This window comes from Oncorhynchus tshawytscha, linkage group LG26 (genome assembly GCF_018296145.1).
Source record: "Oncorhynchus tshawytscha isolate Ot180627B linkage group LG26, Otsh_v2.0, whole genome shotgun sequence".
Lineage (NCBI taxonomy): Eukaryota > Metazoa > Chordata > Actinopteri > Salmoniformes > Salmonidae > Oncorhynchus > Oncorhynchus tshawytscha.
The window spans coordinates 41,481,208-41,501,664 of NC_056454.1; the positions used below are offsets into that span (position 1 = coordinate 41,481,208).

General features: G+C 40.1%; 1 pseudogene; it reads left to right on the forward strand.

Moving 5' to 3' along the window:
* The window catches only part of LOC112224874, a 73,775-nt pseudogene that overhangs the window by 42,632 nt on the left and 10,686 nt on the right, over positions 1-20,457 (forward strand).

Below are 20,457 nucleotides of genomic sequence, written 5' to 3' on the forward strand. Positions count from 1 at the left end.
ATCTATCCATAGGACCACTTTAAGCCGTACACTCCGCAGAGCTGGGCTTTACGGATGTGTGGCCAGAAAAAAAGCCATTGATTAAAGAAAAAAATAAGCAAACACGTTTGGTGTTCGCCAAAAGGCATGTGCGAGACTCCCCAAACATATGGAAGAAGGTACTCTGGTCAGATGAGACTGAAATTGAGCTTTTTGGCCATCAAGGAAACCGCTATGTCTGGGGCAAACCCAACACCTCTCATCACCCTGAGAACACTATTCCCACAGTGAAGCATGGTAGTGGCAACATCATGCTGTGGGGATGTTTTTCATTGGCAGGGACTGGGAAACTGGTCAGAATTGAAGGAATGATGGATGGCGCTAAATACAGGGAAATTCTTGAGGGAAACCTGCTTGTCTTCCAGAGATTTGAGACTGGGACAGAGGTTCACCTTCCAACAGGACAATGACCATAAGCATACCGCTAAAGCAACACTCAAGTGGTTTAAGGGGAAACATTTAAATGTCTTGGAATGGCCTAGTCAAAGCCCAGACCTCAATCCAATTGAGAATCTGTGGTATGACTTAAAGATTTGCTGTACACCAGCGGAACCCATCCAACTTGAAGGAGCTGGAGCAGTTTTGCCTTGAAGAATGGGCAAAAATCCCAGTGGCTAGATGTGCTAAGCTTATAGAGACATACCCCAAGAGACTTGCAGCTGTAATTGCTGTCAAAGGTTCTTCTACAAAGTATTGACTTTGGGGGGGTGACGCTCAAGTTTTCTTATTTCTTGTCTGTTTCACAATGAAAAATATTTTTCATCTTCAAAGTGGTAGGCATGTTGTGTAAATCAAATGATTAAAAAAAAGAGGTTGTAAGGCAACAAAATAGGAAAAATTCCAAGGGCGTGAATACTTTCGTATCTGGTCAAATACCATTTTTTCTAAAACTTTACTAAGGGTTGGTAACAAGCTGATTCGTTGACTATTTGAGCCAGTAAAGGGGGCTTTACTATTCTTAGGTAGTGGAATTACTTTTTCTTCCCTCCAGGCCTGAGGGCACACACTTTATAGTAGGCTTAAATAAAGATATAGCAAATAGGACTGGCAATATCATCCGCTACTATCCTCAGTAATTTTCCATCCAAGTTGTCAGACTTTGGTGACTTGTCATTATTGGTAGACAACAATACTTTTTTAACCTTTTCCACACTCACTTTACGGAGTTCAAAATTAAAATGATTGTCTTTCATAATTTGGTCAGATATAGTTGGATGTGTAGTGTCAGCATTTGTTGCTGGCATGTCATCCCTAAATTTGCTAATCTTGCCAATGAAAAAAAACATTAAAGTAGTTGGCAATATCAGTCACTTTTGTTATGAATGAGCCATCTGATTCAATGAATGATGGAGCTGTGTTTGCCTTTTTTCCTAAAATGTCATTGAAGGTGCTCCAAAGCTTTTTATTATCATTCTTTATTTATATTTGTTTCATAGTATAATTATTCTTCTTTTTATTCAGTTTAGTCACATGATTTCTCAATTTGCAGTACGTTTGCCAATTGGTTGTGCAGCTTTTGCCTAATCAAATCAAATCAAATCAAATTGTATTGGTCACATACACATGGTTAGCAGATGTTAACATGGGTGTAGCAAAATGCTTGTGATCTAGTTCCGACAGTGCAGTAATATCTAACAAGTAATCTTACAATTCCACAACAACTACCTAATACACACAAATCTAAAGGGATGGAAGATGAATATGTACATATAAATAAATATATGGATGAGCAATGACCGAGCGGCATAGGCAAGATGCAATAGATAGTATAAAATACAGTATATACACATGAGATGAGTATGTAAGATATGTAAACATCATTATTAAAGTGACATTATTAAAGTGACTACTGATCCATTTATTAATGTGGCCAATGATTTTGAGATTTTTATTTCTGTCGGTGCGACCTATGAAGAATCCTGTGGCTGTACCGACTCCGACAACATATCCCAAGGGTGCCATGTTTCCGTGAAACAGAATGTTTCAATCTCAAACTTTTGTACGATGGGGATAGTTGATTGACATAGGCTAGTGCTTTTGCTGTTTGTTAGGCCTACTCATCTTGTTGGCTGACGAAAAGTAAATCTGGACAGTTCTTCAAATATCTTCAATATGCACCTCAGAGTTGGATAAGGACACAGTTGCATCCCCGATGTGTATGTCTTCACTTGTAGCCTGTGAGAAACACCCGATCATATGACGGAGAGTGATGTAAGTGAGCAGTGATTCGTTGGACCAGAAAGGTTGCAAGTTCAATTCCCCGAGCTGACAAGGTACAAATCTGTCGTTCTGCCCCTGAACAGGCAGTTAACCCACTGTTCCTAGCCCGTCATTGAAAATAAGAATTTGTTCTTAACTGACTTGCCTAGTAAAATAAAGGTAAAAAAATTAATTAATAAAAAAATTTGGAGCGCTCAGCACTCTGGGAGAAGGGCACAATGTCCACTGGCCGTAAAAGGCATGGATTTTTTTAGGGTGCATTACGGCCACACAAAGGGAATGCCGCCGTGAAATTCTAGGCATTAAATTGTGAATGAGTTACCGATGTAGTGTGTACAGCCTGCGCAAAAAAACAAAGCAGAGCTCATGCCTTTTCAAGCAACTTTTTTCTCATCATCATTAGAGTCTCATCATGCAGCCTTACATTGTATTAAACATCTAAACATTTATCCCAATGTTTATGGAACAACTAAAGTTACATTAATAACTCCAAATTAATGATACCCATTTCTTTGTTATCCACTCAACACAGAATAGCCATATGTGCTCAATTTCTCATTGTTTGGAGAAAAGATCCTTTCTATTTAATTCAGCTTTGTTCATTTTGTATTCTTCATACTATAAAATAATGCCATGGAATTCTAAGCAAATCCTGTCTGCTAAATTAACTAATGTAGCCCACAGCCATTTGGCATAGCCAGATTATTATTATTCTACCTTTATTTCAACAAGGAACACAGACTGAGACCAAGGTCTCTTTTACAGCTGGGCCCTGCGTATACATGTTTACACATACAGTTTAGGTACAATGATTAAGAAACTACACAAGACAAACAAAACCATTACAGATAACACAAAAAAAATACAGCAACAGATTGTTACATTTACACACAGGTTATTCTAATAACAGGTTATTCTACTAACAGCACAAGAACTTGCATTACCCAAAACAGTTACAAGCAATTAAAAAAAATAAAAAAATAAAAATGTAACCTTTATTTAACTAGGAAAGTCAGAACCTGTTGAGGATCTTGAGTCCCAATTGGGAACCAGCCCTCCCACCGTCAGCTGGAATGTGGCGCATGGAACGCAAAAAATATTCTTAAAAATATTTAACCTCCACACATTAACAAGTCCAATAGCTCAAATGAAAGATAAACAACTTGTTTATCTAGCCAGCAAGTCAGATTTCTAAAATGTTTTACGGCGAAAACATAGCACATATTTATGTCAAACCACCACCGAAGACACACCGAAGACCAAGCTAATTTCCATAGCTAAATTCAACAAAATATGCAATCACCAAACGCAGGATTAAAATAAAAATAATTTCACTAACCTTTTGAAATCTTCATCAGATGACAGTAATATAACATGTTACACAGTACATTTATGTTTTTTTCAATAATATGCTATATATATCCATAAATCTGTTTACAATGACGCCATGTTCAAAAAAATGCTACTCAAATGTCCGGAGAAATGATGATAGCTCCGCCATATGCCGTCAGCTAACATGGAATACACAACATAAACTTAGACTAAATATGAATGTTCTACATATATATAGAAAGATACACTTCTTCTAAATGCAATCGCTGTGTTACATTTATTTTTAACGTTACAGATTTCGTTCACTAGGCTATAATATGAGTCGGCGCTCAGGAATTAGCATTTTGGCTCCTCTACTTCAGAGTCCACAGAAACCCATAATAAACACATAAATATTCCCTTACCTTTGCTGTTCTTCCATCAGAAGACCTGGAAGGGTTTATACTTACCAAAAACAGCTTTAGTTTGGAAGTCTGTGTCTTTCGGTGATCAAACACGACATATTTCGGTTGAAATGCAGCCAAAAAGTCAAGTGGGTGCGCACCAAAACGTCGAAATTACATATTATATGTCGACTAAACTTGTCAAACTATGTTCAGAACACAGCGTTAGCATGTTATATAGCTTCACAGCAATTCTCAGGACGATCAGAAACACACGAGTCGTTTAATCAATCTTGGAACAAAGACATCACCCGAGCAGAACGCGCATGAGAGTAACCTGTTTTCTCGCGTGACCGAAAGGTTTCGGCCCGCCAAAACTCTCGTGAGCGGGCGATTCTCACAATGAGAAGCCCCATTGAAAGCAGACATCGCGCTGAAGAGATAGAAACTGTTCCCAGGACTGTAGGTGCTTGGGAAGGGTGGGGGCGATGACGTCAAAGTTGGGCCAACTTTTATGATGACAAGAGAGAGTTTGGGAGAATGAGTGCCCTGAGAGTTCTGCTTTACATAGAGACATAATTTAAACGGTTTTAGAAGCTTTAGAGTGTTTTCTATTCAATAATAATTTTTATATGCATATATTAGCAATTTTTGACAGATTTCTTTTCTGTTTACTATGGGCACGCAATCTCCCCAAAGGGGGCAGTAATCAGCCCTATCTTTAACAGGTTTTAAGAACAAATTCTTATTTTCAATGACGGCCTAGGAACAGTGGGTTACCTGCCTGTTCAGGGGCAGAACGACAGATTTGTACCTTGATTTGTACCTTGTCAGCTCGGGGATTTGAACTTGCAACCTTTCGGCTGCTAGTCCAACGCTTTAACCACTAGTCTACTCTGCCGCCCCAATTCAAAAATAAAAATGCTCCAATAAATATTTAAAATGAGCAACAGGGAGACAAGAGTCTCAAGTTTAAGTTTAGTCTGCAGGCTATTCCATAGGCAAGGAGCGTAACAGGAAAAGGCAGCCATACCCAACTCTGTGGAAATCGCATGGGCCTCGAGTGTAATCCATGCTTGCGACCTGGTTTTAGGAATTCTAATTCTAATATTGATGAGTGATGATAAATAAGAAGGTAGCTTATTCAGAAGTGCTTTATAGACAAACACGAGAGCATGTTGTTCTTGTCTCACGGACAGCGAAGTCCAACCCACATTTTGATATAAAACACAGTGGTGAGTTCTGTAGCTAGCACCTGCAATGATAAGTAGCATGCAGCGATTTAAGTGTTGATGCCGTAGCATGCATGTAAATAATAGCCCCATAATCTATAACAGACATAAAAGTAGCTTGCACAATTTGTCTTCTATTTGTAGAGGACAAACATGTCCTGTTTCTATAGAGGAAGCCTAGCTTGATTTTTAGCCATTCACAAAGTTCATCAATATGCATTTTAAAAGACAGTTCATCATCCAACCATATCCCTAAGTATTTATATGCAGAGACCTGATTAATTTGAGAACCATCTAAGCTCGTAAGTGCAAGTGTATTTTCAACCAACTTTTTGAACCTAAAAATCATAAAATGTGTTTTCTTTGCATTTAAAACTAGTTTCAGCTGTATAAAAGCTGTATAAAAGACCCTTGTAATATCTTAAAATCGGTCTCCAATAATGATAATGCTTGGTCAGCCATTGAAGCGATAGAGTACATACGTAAGTGTCATCATCATATAAATGAATTTGACACTTTCTTATCTCATCACCGATATTGTTTATGTAGAGCGTGAACAGTAATGGACCAAGTAGAGAACCTTGTGGAACCCCTTTAACCAACTCCAATGGCTCCGACTGGATGCCGTCGACTCTAACAGCCTGACTTCCTTTAGATAGTCATGAAACCAACGACAGGACTTAACATAAGGACAACTCAGAGTATGCTATTCTGTTCTGAAATACACTGTTCTGAAATACACTGTTCTGAAATAGACTGTTCTGAAATAGACTGTTCTGAAATAGAAATACATTTTCTTCATATCGTGCTTCTTTAGGCCTGTCTAAAATAAATAATGGATTTATTGTGAAGGTGTAGGCTATATTACATGGATTTATTAGGCTTTATAAAAATGTATATGTTCCAAAGGTCTGTATCAGTGGATGTGTGGAAGCCAGGGGATGCTAAATGTGTTTGTTAATTAATAACCGACAGTTATTTGCTTGACAATCACCGGCTGACGAAATTTCATGACCGACACAGCCCTAGTTATGCCTAATATTTAGGAGAATAATACAGTTGATGTCAGAGGTTTACATACACCTTAGCCAAATACATTTAAACACAGTTTTTCACAATTCTTGACATTTAATCCTAGTAAAATTCCCTGTTTTAGGTCAGTTAGGATCACCACTTTATTTTAAGAATGTGAAATGTCAGAATAATAGTAGAGATTTATTTCAGCTTTTATTTCTTTCATCCTGACTGGTATGGCAACTGCTCGGCCTCCGACCGCAAGACACTACAGAGGGTAGTGCGTATGGCCCAGTATATTACTGGGGCCAAGCTTCCTGCCATCCAGGACCTCTATGCCATGCGGTGTCAGAGGAAGGCCCTACAAATTGTCAGACTCCAGCCACCCTAGTCATAGACTGTTCTCTCTGCTACCGCACGACAAACGGTACCGGAACGCCAAGTCTAGGTCCAAGAGGCTTCTAAACAGCTTCTACCCCCAAGCCTTATGACTACTGGACATCTAATGGCTACCCAGAGTATTTGCATTGCCCCCCACCCCTTTACGCTGCTGCTACTCTGTTATTATCTATAAGTCACTTTAATACCTCTACCCACATGTATATATTACTTCAATTACCTCGACTAACCGGTGCCCCCACACATTGACTCTGTACAGGTACCCCCTGTATATAGCCTCGCTATTGTTCTTTTTCTGCTGCTCTTTAATTATTTGTTAGTTGTTTTTTTCTTAAAACAGCATTGTTGGTTAAGGACTTGAAGTAAGCATTTCACCTGTTGTATTCGGCGCATGTGACAAATACAATTTGATTTGATCATTAGTTATCTAGGCTAGCTATCACATCAATTGTGAAAAATATCATAGCTAACGTTAGCTAAGCACTAGCCGCTAGCTAACCAGTTAGTGGTGCTGACAGTTTCAAACTGCTATAGCAACAAAATGAGTTTCACTCTATCCCATAAAAAATGACATTGCTAACCACCATCCATTAGTGTATTGTGAAGTATAATTATTAAGTTAGGTATCTAGCTAACTAGATCACGTTGTTTGCATTTGCAACTGATTTTTATTCCCCACCTGACTGGTTGTCAACAGTTACTGGTCTTTGAACACATGTTTTCACCAGAAACGGCTTCTCGTAAACTGTTTTCCACTAGTGGGAATAGATATTGTTGCCACAGATTACTTTTTAAAAAATTACTTACGAACTGTTTGCCACCAGTGGCAATAAATATTATTGTTGCCAACGGTTGCCGCAGATTCATAACTAATGGCAAACATTTTTTTGTGGCACACTATTTAGTTTGCAGCAAATTTGCCACAACATATCATTTTTTGTAAGGTAATAAAGGTAAGGCAAACACACACACGTGTGCGAACACTGGGAAGGGACGTGTTTTGAATGGACCACGTGTGTTTGTGAGTGATTTGAGGGAGTCAGTGTGTGTAGATGTTTTGGTTTTGGTATACAGTGTTATAGGAGACAGAGATACAGACAGACGGGGGTTATATCAGGGAGGACCCCAGTCTTCATTAGTTCTAGGGGCCTCTGAGGTTCTGGGCAGCCAGGCTAGAGAGCCAGTCAGGCAGGAGAGCAAGCCTCATTAAGAGGACACCCAGGGCTGGCCTGAAGCACCATGCAGCCACCAGCCACTAACTGTCCTTTCTCTGTCTAACAACCAACGGCTTGTCCTGTCTTGTATCTGAGATGCTGTGTCAGGGGAGAGGGCTGTTGTCTTCACTCTTCACATTTTGTGTACTGAACTGTGCTGTAGAGGTCTTCAAAATAAGTGTTATATTGTTATATTAAAGGAGTAACTCTGGTAGGCCTTAAACATTCTTCCTCACCTCAAGTTCAACTGTTGGAGTCAGTGTGCGCTGCCTTCATAGGCCTGCAGTAGGCTTAGCTAATCCTAATAATAGCCATACCACACCAAACCTTCACAAAAGCTCCTTAACTTTGTTACGGTAACATCAAAAGTAAGTCATGTCCTTGTTTATAGGGATAATACGAACAGGTTATTTTGGCATGAAATGAATATTTGTGGGAACTCCTGAGTGGTGCAGCGGTCAAAGGCACTGCTTCGCACTGCTTGAGGTGTCACTACAGCCCCGGGTTCAATCCCAGGCTGTGTCACAGCCGGCTGTGACTGGGAGACCCATGATGCGGCGCACAATTGGCCCAGCATCGTCCGGGTTAGGGGAGGGTTTGGCCGGCCGGGATTTCCTTGTCCCATCGCTCTCTAGCGAATTCTTGTGTCGGGCCGCTGACTTCGGTCCCCAGCTGTACGGCATTACCTCCGACACATTGGTGCGGCTGGCTTCCCGAGGTTAAGCAAACAGTGTGGCTTGGCAGGGTCGTGTTTCAGAGGACGACTGGCTCCCGACCTAAGATTCTCCCATACAGGAGTTGCAGCAATGGGACAATGTAAGTACCAATTGGATATCATGAAAAAGGATGTAACTGTGCATAACTAAATAAGTACATATTTGCATCTTGCCCTCTTTGGGGTTTCCTTTTCATTGTTTGAGCATTACTAGCATAGTAGGCCTACTGGTAATTCTATTATATTGCGGCAAACACAACATTACAGCTGGAACTTAATTTGGCCAATGAAAATGGCTCAACAGAAGGCTAAGCCTATGCAGCTATTACCAACAAGTGTGATTTTTACATTTTATTTTGTATTTATTTCACCTTTATTTAACCAGGTAGGCTATTTGAGAACAAGTTCTCATTTGCAACTGCGACCTGGCTAAGATAAAGCGTAGCAATTCGACACATACAACAACACAGAGTTAAACATGGAATAAACAAAACAGTCAATAATACAGTAGAACAAAAGAAAACAAAAAGTCTATAAACAGTGAGTGCAAATGAGGTAAGTTAAGGCATTAAATAGGCCGTGGTGGCGAAGTAATTACAATATAGCAATTAAACACTGGAATGGTAGATCGGCAGAAGATGAATGTGCAGGTAGAGATACTGGGGTGCAAAGGAGCAAAATAAATAAATAAATACCAGTATGGGGATGAGGTAGGTAGATAGATGGGCTATTTACAGATAGGCTAAGTACAGGTGCAGTGATCTGTAAAATGCTCTGACAGCTGGTGCTTAAAAGTAGTGAGGGAGATGTGAGTCTCCAGCTTCAGAAATTTTTGCAATCGTTCCAGTCATGGGCAGCAGAGAACTGGAAGGAAAGACGACCAAAGAGGAATTGGCTTTGGGGGTGACCAGTGAGATATACCTGCTGGAGCGCGTGCTACGAGTGGGTGCTGCTATGGTGACCAATGAGCTGAGATAAGGCGGGGCTTTACCTAGCAGAGAATTGTAGATAAGCTGTAGCCAGTGGGTTTGGCGACGAGTATGAAGCGAGGGCCAACCAACGAGAGCGTACAGGTCGCAATGGTGGGTAGTGTATGGGGCTTTGGTGACAAAACGGATGGCACTGTGATAGACTGCATCCAGTTTGTTGAGTAGAGTGTTGGAGGCTATTTTATAGATGACATCACCGAAGTCGAGGATCGGTAGGATGGTCAGTTTTACGAGGGTATGTTTGGCAGCATGAGTGAAGGTTGCTTTGTTGCGATTTAGGAAGCCGATTCTAGATTTAATTTTGGATTGGAGATGCTTAATGTGAGTCTGGAAGGAGAGTTTATAGTCTAACCAGACACCCAGGTATTTGTAGGTGTCCACGTATTCTAAGTCAGAGCCGTCCAGAGTAGTAATGCTGGACGGGCAGGCAGGTGCGGGCAGCGATCGATTGAAAAGCATGCATTTAGTTTTACTTGCGTTTAAGAGCAGTTGGAGGCCACGGAAGGAGAGTTGTATGGCATTGAAGCTCGTCGTGATTGCCTACCGTATTGTGACAGCAATAGGCTAATGCTATTTATTTTACAACATGCCTATAATAATAATAAATATTATTATTAATGGCTAAACAATTGCTATAAAATAAAACAAATTAAATGAAAGGTAGAAAATTGTATCAAACCTGAATAGCGAGTTGCACACAGTCCGTTTGGCTGCATCAACGTTCTTCTCCTCTTTGTCCACTACAATATTAAAACTTGTCCCATTTGTTGACTTCTTTTCACTATATTCTTTCTCCTCTAACCTTTGCTTTACTTCAATTAAAAATAACTTTGTCTTCGCAATCACCAGTAGCCTAGGCCAAGGCTCCTCCTCAGAATCAGCAGCAGGGGCACGTGAGGTGAGCAGCTGGATCCAGGTTCAGACATAAGCTATGTGTTTTATTTTGTTGCATTTGGCTGACACACATAACACGTTTGCATAGTTATCATCACACAGACAGTAAATTAACAGAGGACAGATCCAGTAGGTAAATTCATTTTAATTGCACATACGGTACCTGAGACCTGTTCGGGTCCCAGGTCGCATCTCAGAATTTCGGGTCTGTTGAACCTGTGAAGACCTCTACTGTGCAGTTAGTTTTCCAACATATTATTGTTGTTCCCAAGGTAAATGTATAATGTTTTCAATAGAATGTGTTTGACCTGCGTGTGTGTTTTCTGACAATGTTCCCCTGAAATGACCCTCACTTCCCTCATCTCTGTGCATTTCTCTCTCTGTCCCTCTCTCTCTCTCTTTTCTCTCTCTCAGGTTCATGAGATCTTTGCTGGAGCAACCTGAGGTGTCTATGATCAGAGCAGGGTGCAGTCCAGCCAGCAGCATCATTCACAAGCTGTTTGTCAGTGCTCAGAGGGTAAAACACACTGTCACCACCACCCAGGGAAACAGACAAACTCACACCGTCTCCCACAGGGGCCTGTCCTAAACGCTGTCATGCCACTATCAGCTCACCTGTGTCATGACTATCATTAATCTGATGACTGCTATTTCTCGATTAATTACCTACTACGTTTAAGGATTACTCGATTAAATTAATCATGTAACAATTAACTCATTAGGAATTTGGGGCACCATGGGAAAAGTTGTTAAGTGACTTACTATCTCCCGACTTAAACTCTAAATATTATCTGAATATCTCTTACATCATCTTATAACAGTCAACTATAAATTGTTTCCTCATATCAGTCTCATTCTGAACTTCGTAAATCTGTGATGAATCAGCGATACACAAATTGGCTAAATTATTTATTTACTAACTAACTAAATAATCACACAGAAATACATAAACACACACACACGGTATAGGTTATTGATTACTAACATAATGCGATGAAAACAAGTCCCTAGTGGACTGACACGATATGACGGCTTGTTACACATTGGATAGGGGGTGGGGAAAGATAAAGCTTGGGAGAGACAAATAGAGTGGACTTATCGTACATACATTTGGAAACTACGCTCACCCTAAATATGAATATTTAGCACCCTAACAACCGCTCATTCGGATTAGAAATGCAACATATATTTACGCGTAGATATCTTTCTCTGTCGTCTCTCTGTTGAAACCACTCGATCCGTCTATGGGGAGTAGTTTGATGTAAGTCTCTAGTTATCCACCAGAGGTTACAATGTCCTTATTAGTTGCAGGCTTCTTTGTCTTGGAGTGTTCTTAGAATGGCTACCTCCAGGTGTACCCCACAGTGGTGAGAGGGATCTGTTCTTCCCTCACGTCTTTGGTCAATTGTCCTAGACTACTTCACATACCCAGCTGTAGACTGTGAATGTTTGGTCTAGTCTTCACCTTCTTTACTCGTTGAGAGTTTCAGAGGGTCTTACCATTTACTGGTCTTGTAATTTTAACCATTTCAACATGTGGACCACATCCTCACATTCTCTGGTCTCAATGGTTGATTATTCAGAGTACAGCTAAGACCACTTTACATGGCGACAGCAACCCGGCATGTTTTGGTCTGATGTAAATTTCGTTAGCAAGTCCATTTAAGCACTCTGGTCTTAGGGACATTCCAACACGCCGACACAATGTCTGTGCTCATGTGGGCGTGGTTACTGACTGGGCCCAGGTTTATATGAAGAGCCATTATCTCATTTAGAAGGCTAAAATCACATTTCTATCTTTAAAAAAATATTGTCATACTTCATCATATATTTTATTCAACATTTAGATGCAAACCTGACAACCAGAATGTGTACACCCTCAGAGATACAGTTATTTAGTTATACCATCCTTAATGATATCACAAAATAATACACTTCTGACAGGATTGTTCTTTAATTTAACCTTTCTAGGGCAGGTGTTCCGCTGGCGGAACCCCTTCGACAACATTCCGCTGAAAGGGCAGCGCGTGAAACCCAAAAATATTTTTGGGAAATATGTAACTTTCACACATTAACTTCTTATGGTTGCAATCCCGTTAACGGGATAATTTTCATCAACAACCGCTGAATTGCATCACAAGTGCAATATAGCAAGCTTAGCCTTTTGTTAATCCACCTGTCGTGTCAGATTTTGAACATATGCTTTACAGCGAAAGCAATCCAAGCGTTTGTGTAAGTTTATCGGTCGCTCGACAAAACATTATGAACACCTAGCATCAAAGTAGCTTGGTCACGAAAATCAGAAAAGCAATCAAATTAATCGTTTACCTTTGATGATTATCGGATGTTTTCACTCACGAGACTCCCAGTTACACAGCAAATGTTCCTTTTGTTCCATAAAGATTATTTTTATATTCAAAATACCTCAGTTTGTTTGGCGCGTTATGTTCAGAAATCCACAGGAAAGAGCGGTCACGACAACGCAGACAAATTCCAAATAGTATCCGTAATGTCCACAGAAACGTTTTTTATAATCAATCATCAGGTTGTTTTTAAAATATAGAATCGATAATATATCAACCGCAACTGTCTTTTTCAGTAGGAGAGGGAAAGGCAATGGCTGCCCAAACTCAGTTGTTCATACAAAACGCTGCTGGCACCCAGCCATACAATGACGCAATGTTATCTTTCTCGCTCATTTTTCAAAATAAAAGCCTGAAACTATGTCTAAAGACTGTTGACACCTTGAGGAAGCGCTAGGAAAAGGAATCTGGTTGATATCCCTTTAAATGGAGCAAAGGCAGGCTATGGAACATGGAGTTTTCAAAATAGAAGCCACTTCCTGGTTTGATTTTCCTCTGGGTTTCGCCTGTAATATCAGTTCTGTTACACTCACAGACAATATTTAGACAGTTTTGGAAACTTTAGAGTGTTGTCTATCCAATACTACTAATAATATGCATATATTAGCAACTGAGACAGGAGCAGGCCATTTACTTTGGGCAACTTATTCATCCAAACTACCCAAGACTGCCCCCAAGCCATAACAAATTAACAAGTCCAATACAACAAATTAAAGATAAACCTCTTGTTAATCTACCCATCGTGTCTGATTTTAAAAATGCTTTACAGCGAAAGCACAACATATGATTTTGTTAGACCCCTGCCAAGTCAAAAAATCACAGCCATTTTTTCAGCCAAAGAATAGGAGTCACAAAAAGCAGAAATATAGATCAAATGAATCACTAACCTTTGATGATCTTCATCAGATGACACTCATAGGACATCATGTTACACAATACATGTATGTTTTGTTCGATAATGTGCATATTTATATCCAAAAATCTCAGTTTACATTGGCGCGTTACGTGCAGTAATGTTTTGATTCCAAAACATCCGGTGATTTTGCAGAAATATTCATAATAAACATTGATAAAAGACACGAGTGTTATTCACAGAATTAAAGATAGACTTCTCCTTAAATCCCCACCGACCATTTCACACATTCTTTATGTTAGAAATATTGTTTCATTATCCACTTTTGGATGTTGGAGTTTTGACGGCAAAGTCTCTCTATAACAAAGGATTTTCAGCCTTCCATTTCTGCAGAGTGGGGGAGAGTTTCTCCAAGGTATTTATTTATAAAACAGGCTAAATTCCCCCTCTCATCTCCTGTGGGAGAGAGAGAGGGGGGGGGGGGTCTGGTCATCCTCAAACATTTGGCTAGCTGATGGGTCCTTTTGATCCTCACCAGGGAGAGAGAGTCATGACACCTGCTGTCGGCCTAACAGCCCAGGCAGGAGATGTTATGTTCCCCCCTACTGATCCCCTCCTACACCCCCACCCTTGTTCCAGGCCCTGAGAGGCTCTTGGACATCCTGCCTGCCTGAGTAAGAAGCATGCTGCTGCTAGTCTGTCTTCTAGTGTGTTTACTTATCACTACTTTCTTCTTGCTTCTTCCTCACAGAGTAAAAGGGTTTAAGTCAAGTCAATATTTTTGCCCATCACATAATGCAACTCATACCGAGTATAAGAAAAACTTTTGTCAAAGAATGGCTTTGACAGACAAAGATCCAGTCACTGTAGTTTTAATAAGATTTTTTTTTAAACTGTATTCACCAGACTGAGACATGGAAATCTGTTTTCTGTCCTCTCTGTTATGAGATGCAGAAAGACAATAAAACAGTTGTCTTTGTTTTATTCAGTCTGATTTGATATGACGGAAGGAAAGGGACACCTGGACTAAATTACTGTCTATCTATTCTGTGCTTCATGCCGTTCTGAATAGTCTGAGATGATCAGTTAAAAGGCACTTGCGATGATAGATTACCCCTTGCATGCATTGTGCTGTATAATTGCACCTGTCTTGGTTCTGAAAGTAAGTGTATGCTTGGCTGTAACACATTGAAATATACTGCCTGCTTTGGCCTTGGCACATCCAACCACACATTTCTTTTTTTGTTCAACATTCAAGTTCGTTTAAAGCCAATAAATGTGTTTTCTTCCGGAGATGAGAGCTGAGAGTTCATCAACAGATTCAGTCCTTGGCCCCAGACCCAGATCTGATTCTTAGAATAATTGAAACTCAAACAGGGAATGAATGTTTGTCTTGGCTCCTTTCCCTGTGCCGTGTGTTGGAAGAAAAAACTGTGCGAAAAAGAGTTGGATTTCAGGAAACTCTCCCAACCCCCCACATCACTTTTTTTTTATTCCGTCAAGATGTCTGAGTGTTAAATTATAGCCTGTGTGTTGCCAAGCTCTAAATAGAAAGCTAGTAATTATCCCCAGCATATGTAAATCAGTTAAAATCATCAGCCAATCAAATGAGGTGAGTTTATAGGAAAAGAGGGAGAGGGAGACAGAAGGGAGGAGAAATGTCCTTCCCCACATCCCCTTGAATGATCTGACCCATGTTGACAGTACAACACTAGACTGCTGGTTTGATTGTTGTCTGATTAGCTATGTACAGTGGCAAGAAAAAGTATGTGAACCCTTTGGAATTACCTGGATTTCTGCAAAAATGTGTCAGAAAATTTGATCTGATCTTCATCTTACAACAATAGACAAACATAGTGTGCTTAAATTAATAACACAAAAATTATTGTATTTTTCTTGTCTATATTGAATACATAATTTAAACATTCACAGTGTAGGTTGGCAAAAGTATGTGAACCCCGAGGCTAATGACTTTTCCAAAAGCTAATTGGAGTCAGGAGTCAGCTAACCTGGAGTCCAATCAATGAGACGAGATTGGAGGTGTTGGTTAGAGAAGCCCTGCCAAACAAAAACGCTCACAAAATTTGAGCTTGCTATTCACAAGAAGCATTGCCTAATGTGAACCATGCTTCAAACAAAAGAGATCTCAGAAGACCTAAGATTAAGAATTGTTGACTTGCAAAAAGCTAGAAAGGGTTACAAAAGTGTCTCTACCTTGATGTTCATCAGTCCACGGTAAGACAAATTGACTATAAATGGAGAAAGTTCAGCACTGTTGCTCCTCTCCCTACGAGTGTCCGTCCTGCAAAGATGATTGTAAGAGCTCAGTGCAGAATGCTCAATGAGGTTAAGAAGAATCCCAGAGTGTCAGCTAAAAACTTACAGAAATCTATGGAACATGGTAACATCTCTGTTGATGAGTCTACGATATGTCAAACACTAAACAAGAATGGTGTTCATGGGAAGACATCACTAAAGAAGCCACTGCATTCTAAAAAAAACATTGTTGCATGTCTGAAGTTCACAAAAGAGCACCTGGATGTTAGCACAGCACATCTAGCAAAATATTCTGTGGACAGATTAAACTAAAGTTGAGTTGTTTGGAAGTGTCGTGTCTTTACTATCATTAAATTAAGACTTTTAGTTTTTATCAAAGATTCTCTGTAATTAGCATTTTGTGATTAACTAATTAATCATGTAACTGTAATTAACTAGGAAGTCGGGGCACCAAGGAAAATATTCAGATTACAAAGTTATAATTTTCCTAATATAACTTTTCAGATATTTTCATATCTGATCAATAGTCTTCTGATTAATGAATTCTTCTTTACCTCACATTAGTCTTATTCCAAACGTCGTAAATTGTTGGTTATCTGCACGAACCCAGTCTTCACTATGAGTCATCCATACATCAATTTTCTTAAAGAATTTATTTATTAACTAACTAAACAATCACAGAAGTGCACACACAAACAAACAAAGTAAATATGGTTACAAGAAATGATAGGGGAATGTGCCCGAGTGGGCTAAACCAACATTGTGGCTTGTTGTACTAAAGGGAAGTGGGGGTCGACTGAGACAAGACAACACACAGTTGATAATTATAACAATTGAAATGCTAATCCTTTGCACATGAACGCTCACTCATTCTGGAACAATTGCAATCAATATATATATTTACGCTCAGTGTGTTGTCGGGGTCTCTGTTGAAAGTTTGTTTCTGTTGGAGAGTTTGTCCGCCCCCTCTGTCGTGGTTAGAATGGATAGTTCAGAGTGACATTCATTCATGTCGTTATAGATAGATGTTTAGGCGGTTGTCGGTCTTCGCATTCAATGATACCGAATTCCTAGCTGCAGACTAGTAATTAATATCAAAGACTTGTTCTTATTCTGTCGGTATCGATAGTCTTAAGAGTTTAACCACATGGGATGGTTAAAAGATTCAGCAGTCTGGTCTGCAACCTTTTGTCCTCTCGTAATTGAGAGCAACATGGTCTGTTGAGAAATTCTCAAGGTGGGGGTTTTATTCAGAATTGCAGAAAAGGGCCTGTCCCAGGATGCCCGACCCTAACTGGGCTCATGGGCGGTCCTCTGATTTAGTTCAACTCAAAAGGGAATTGGAGTTTCCTTTGTTAAACAGTCCAAAATCACATTACACAATTTTACAAACAGTATCATCCTCACTCATTCATCTTATACAACAATTAGATGTAAACCTAATATCTGAGGCTATTATATAAACAGCGTTATGGTAATGTGGCCGTATTGTCTCCCATGAGTTTCACAATATTGTACCAAACGGACCAGTTCGTAGCTGGATTCTTCATCAATCTTTTATACCTTCTCCAGAACATAAATGTTGTTCGGACCTCAAGTTCTGTGAGGTAGAAGAAATGCCTTTGTTCTCTATGAAACTTCACTCTCTCTATATTCTGTGGCCATTAGGAGATAATCTCCTCCAGGAATTTACGACCTCTCTCTGAACACAGCAGCCTGGGTGTAGGAGACAGGGGGTAGGGGGGTGGTGCATAGAAAAGGCCGGTACAGAGGGAGGGGTGGTCGCTGTACCCAAAGAGGGCAACGTCCTGACAGAAGGAACAGACAACACTATGTGTGGAGAGAAAAAAAGGCACAGCACACCAACATCAAAACCTCATCCCAACTGTAAAGTATGGTGGAGGGAGCGTCATGGTCTGGGGCTGCTTTGCTGCCTCAGGGCCTGGACAGCTTGCTATCATCGACAGAAAATGAATTCCCAACTTTATCAAGACATTTTGCAGGAGAATGTAAGGCTATCTGGCTGCCAATTGAAGCTCAAAAGAAGTTGGGTAATGCAACTGGACTTACAACCCAAAACACAGAAGTAAATCAACAAAGAATGGCTTCAACAGAAAAAAATACGCCTTCTGGAGTGGCCCAGTTAGAGTCCTGACCTCAACCTGATTTAAAGTGCTGTGGCATGACCTCGAGTGTGTTTCACCCCAGACATCCTAAGAATATTACTGAACTGAAACAGTTTTGTAAAGATGAATGGTCCAAAATTCCTCCTGGCCGTGCAGGTCTGATCCGCAACTACAGAAAACGAGTTTATTGCTGCCAAAAAAGCGTCAACCAGTTATTAAATGCAAGGGTTCACATACTTTTTCCACCCTACACTGTGAATGTTTACACGGTGTGTTCAATAAAGACATGAAAACGTATAATTGTTTGTGTGTTATTAGCATAAGCAGACTGTGTTTGTCTATTGTTGTGACATACAGTTGAAGTCAGTTTTTCACAATTCCTGACATTTAATCCTAGTAAAACTTTCCCTGTCTTAGGTCAGTAAGGATCACCACTTAATTTTAAGAATGTGAAATGTCAGAATAATAGCAGAGATAATGATTTATTTGAGCTTTTATTTCTTTCATCACATTCCCAGTGGGTCAGAAGTTTACATACACTCAATTATTATTTGGTAGCATTGCCTTTAAATTGTTTAACTTGGGTCAAATGTTTCGGGTAGCCTTCCACAAGCTTCCCACAATAAGTTGGGTGAATTTTTGGCCCATTCCTCCTGACAGAGCTGGTGTAACTGAGTCAGGTTTGTAGACCTCCTTGCTCACACATGCTTTTTCAGTTCTGCCCACACATTTTCTATGGGATTGAGGTCAGGGCTTTGTGATGGCCACTCCAATACCTTGACTTTGATGTCCTTAAGCAATTTTGCCACAACTTTGGAAGTATGCTTGGGGTCATTGTCCATTTGGAAGACCAATTTGTGACCAAGCTGTAACTCCCGAATTGATGTCTTGAGACGTTGCTTCAATATATCCAGATAAGTTTCCTACCTCATGATGCCATCTATTTTGTGAAGTGCACCAGTCCCTCCAGCAGCAAAGCACCCCCACAACATGATGCTGCCACCCCCGTGCTTCACGGTTGAGATGTTGTTCTTCGGCTTGCAAGCCTCCCCCTTTTTCCTCCAAACATGACGATGGTCATTATGGCCAAACAGTTCTATTTTTGTTTCATCAGACCAGAGGACATTTCTCCAAAAATTATGATCTTTATCCCCAGTGCAGTTGCAAACCGTAGTCTGGCTTTTTTATGGCGGTTTTGTAGCAGTGGCTTCTTCCTTGCTGAGCGGCCTTTCAGGTTATGTTGCTATAGGACTCGTTTTACTGTGGATACAGACAGTTTTGTTTCCTCCAGCATCTTCACAAGGTCCTTTGCTGTTGTTCTGGGATTGATTTGCACTTTTCACACCAAAGTACATTCATCTCTAGGAGAGAACGCGTCTCCTTCCTGAGCGGTATGATGGCTGCATGGTCCCATGGTGTTTCTACTTGTATTGTATTGTTTGTACAGATGAAGATGGTACCTTCAGGCATTTGGAAATTGCTCCCAACGATGAACCAGAGTTGTGGAGGTCTACATTTTCTTTCGGAGGTCTAAAGCCTATCAGAAGCTTCTAAAGCATGACATTTTTTTGAATTTTCCAAGCTGTTTAAAGGCACAGTCAAATTAGTGTATGTAAACTTCTGACCCACTGGAATTGTGATACAGTGAATTATAAGTGAAATAATCTGTCTGTAAACAATTATTGGAAAAAATTACTTGCGTCATGCACAAAGTAGATGTCCTAACTGACTTGCCAAAACTATGGTTTGTTAACAAGAAATTTGTGGAGTGGTTGAAAAACGAGTTTTAATAACTCCAACCTTAGTGTATGTTAAAACTTCCGAATTCAACTGTAGATGAAGATCAGATCAAATGTTATGACCAATTTATGCAGAAATCCAGGTAATTCCAAAGGGTTCACATACTTTTTCTTGCTACTGTATGTATAGAATTTGATGCATTCGCTGGGAGGAATGGCATGTTTTCTCAAGCAGGACCTAATCCTCTTTCTAATTCCCTGACTTTGTCTTCTTCTGTTTATTTGGTTGTTTTCCTGTTTGTTCGTTCTCTATTATGTTATTATATATATTTTGGTCTCTTTTACCACTGCTTTCACTCATGTCAAGCTGGCTGATTACACCAGTGATGAGGTAACCACTAGTAGAACCCCCCCCCCCTTACCCCTAGTTCATCCCTCCAACCCCCAGTCCATTCATCCATCCATACCCACCTCCTTGTCTTCTCCCTCCATCTACCTGCCAAGCAGCTCTGACCCTGAGGTTCAGGCTACCTGAGGCAGCCAGGGAGATATACGGACGATTATGGTCTGTAACAGTGAACCGTTGCAATTTCCAGACCTCCATAATACAAAGGAGAAACACAGGCTTCTTAAAGCAATTAACCTCCCCCTGACCTTTTACCTAACTA